The sequence below is a fragment of the Citrus clementina genome, unplaced genomic scaffold (genome assembly GCF_000493195.1).
Source record: "Citrus clementina cultivar Clemenules unplaced genomic scaffold, Citrus_clementina_v1.0 scaffold_9, whole genome shotgun sequence".
Classification (NCBI taxonomy): domain Eukaryota; kingdom Viridiplantae; phylum Streptophyta; class Magnoliopsida; order Sapindales; family Rutaceae; genus Citrus; species Citrus x clementina.
The window spans coordinates 28635523-28638823 of record NW_006261964.1 but is presented as its reverse complement, the minus strand read 5'-3'; positions in this window follow the sequence as shown (position 1 = coordinate 28638823).

Sequence of the window (3301 nt, the reverse complement as noted above, 5' to 3'; positions counted from 1 at the left end):
ACTTTTGGAGAAATTTAATGTGCCAAATTGCAATATTGCTGCAACATTGAAGGAGAATCTGGATCTGCTCCCACTCATGTTTTCAAATCTAAAGCAGTCGGCAGTGAAAAAGATAAAAAAAGGGGAGACAATTCATGATCAGGCAGACACAGGCAGTTTCAATATGATCAGAGGCTTGCAAGTGGGAACAACTGAGATATTTTATACGTGTTATGGACTAGATGACTAGAATGGGTGGACACTATTTGGTTTGATTCAGTTTAGGCACATAACCGAATCAAACTAAAACTAAATAGTTCATGAATTTGTGAATTAAATACGAACTAAATTATAGAACTTAACCGCACCGAATCAAATTAATTCAATTCGATTTGGTTCAGTACTATAATTTGGTTTGACTTGGTTTTGTTTCATTCTGTCATTATTCAATAAAAAACAATGTAATAGTAATACACTATTATTACAATAACAATCTTGAGTTTATAAATCAACAAATAATAAACAACATAATAAAATCTAATAATAGTAAATTAATATAATAAAGTCCAACAATACTCTAAAAAAACACAAATAATAAACAACATAATAAAATCTAACAATAAAAGTTAACGTAATAAAGTACAACAATAATATAGAAATTTACCATATATTACAAAATAAACTTCAAACTTCTACTACCCATGAGCACTCTTCCAATTATCATTTCTCCATTCTTTAACTTCTACAACCACAATGCTTACATTATCTCTCAAAGTCAAAGTGAAGCATTAGCCAAGCAACAATTAAATGGAATAAAATAAAGTGTATGCTACAACATATATAATTACATGTATTAGCTAACAAATAAAAGTAAAAAAAAAAGAAAGATAAATTTTAAATTATTTTTAATTTTTATTTCAATTTTCTTGAACCATTACCAAATAAAAACTAAATATTCTGAACCATTTGGTTTTTATGCTCCGAACTGAACTGAACTACCATAACACAATTTGGTTTGGTTTAGTTTAACTGAACCGAACCAAATGCCCACCCCTAACTATAGAGTTGTATTTTAATTTGATTTGAGAGTCGATACTTTTTTATAATTAATTGAAGGATGAAGCTGACATAACACACAAATCACTAACACTACAACTCCAATTATTTAGAGTTGCATTCAAAGTTCTACTATTTCTTTTTTCCATTTTTTTTTATATTACATGCTTACATTATAAATCCACTCATATTTATAGGTTATTAGGCCTTATTTAGTATTAAACTACTGTAATTTTAAGTTACCATTTCTGTTAGAAAAAAATTGTAGCAGTAAAATAAAAGTTAACATTATATAGTAAAAAAAATTGTTAAATAATAATTTTGAAAAAATTAGTGTAAACTGAAATTAACTTAACTTTCAAACTACAGTAATTAGTATTTATTAAATATTTTAATTTCAATCCCAAAGAGAGCCTTAGTTCATTTATGTGGTGGCGTAATGACGGCAGGTTGAATATCTAAGTCCAAACCAAACTCTTTTTTTATATATACACTTAGGAGATTCAAACCCTTCATAGTGCTAAAAGAGATGATTTACCGAAAATCAATCCCAATTTATAGAAAATGAAACATTTAAAATATTGTTTTTTCGTTCTCTATTTCAAACTAGCTTTGGATGGTGTCTGTCAGTTGTTATTTAATTATTCTTCGTTGTTTTCTCAAGAAAAAAAAATGTACTCGAATTGAAAAAAAGTACTTGTATGAATATCAATAAGAAAATACAAAGCCATAGATTTTGGGGTGGACTAATGCTAAGCCAGGATCCCAATTTAATGCCATTGAAAACCTAAATTACCTCCTTTGAATTAATGTCGCAGAATACCTCACGTCTCCTTTTTGAAAGAGCCCAAATTGCATACATGGCCATTCATATGTCCCAAACAACTTCACGAGGAAATATTATATGACCAAATTGTTCTATGGGAGAGATTCTGGATCACAAAAGGCGTTGGGCCTAACTTGGCCCATATAAGTTTAGATTTTCAGTTGACGATGGTCTTGAGCCTATATATTTGTTTTCATAGCCTGTACAAAGACTCATCTGCTTGGACCAAAAAGAGCAAACTAAGAAACCATCAAGCCCCGTGCATCTGGGGTTGTGACATGTGATAATGCATCATAAAGTACAAGATAAATTTGTTGGCAAAGATAAATTGAAAATTCTCAATTGTGTATACTTATTATTATTATTATTTTTTTTAAAAAAGCAACTTTCGAATTAGACCAAGATAATTAACTATGACTAAATACTAAACAATAGCCGGTTTTTATGTTATAGTTATATATAGTTTAATCTAATTATGTATAATTTAGTATCAAATTGAAGGATCAGGATCTTCTTCTGATCTCATCTTTTTGTGATCAAATTTCATTAACATCATTGATGATTAATAAATGAAAAAGTAGAAGTAATTAAATTCTAATCATATACTAGCACTAAAATATAAGATTTATAAAAAAAATCAGGAGAGCTCAAGTTCCAAATGGAAAACAACTACACTTTTTTAACTCAAATTTACATTACATTTCATAACGTGCGAAAGTTTATTATTACTTACGGATCCCTCTAAGTTACATGCATGTACCTTACAACCCTCTCACATGAATAGTATTTATACACTATTCATGTGAGAGGGTTGTAAGGTACATGCATGTAACTTAGCATTACCCATTACTAATTAGAGAATGACGAACTCATGTTGGCAAATGGATCCAATGCAATGGGCTCGTAGCTTTCAATTGGACGCCCACAGACTATTGAAATCCCACGTTACCGCCCTCTTTATTTGCTTTCTTTTCTTGGTTTTGAGTGTCGCTCTCTCTTGTCTTGGTCACACTGAATTTGGACCGAATGCTACTTTGAATTCCAATTTCGTAATATAAAAAAGGACTACAAAAACACTTGAAATTTGAACATTACATTCTTGCTGGTGGGTGGGTGTGCGAAGACTTTAGAGGCTTGAGCAGCTGCACGGGCGCATTTCATGCTTGACTTCAAATCGGTGACGTATTTAAGCGTGCAACATTGAATATCTACATTGAGTTTGCATCCCCAGTTTCTCAAAACTCATAGCCTTAATTAGTTCGGCCTTGTATAATTATTGAATAGAATCAAGTTGTTTGATTTTTCAAGTATCATATGATTAAAAAGCCAGCAACTTCATTCCTTAACGATAAACTAAGTACATGACTATCATGATGTTAAAGATTGCACCGCTTACTTTTTAACATTTTTATTCAACCTTGCAATTAATGAACTATTTCC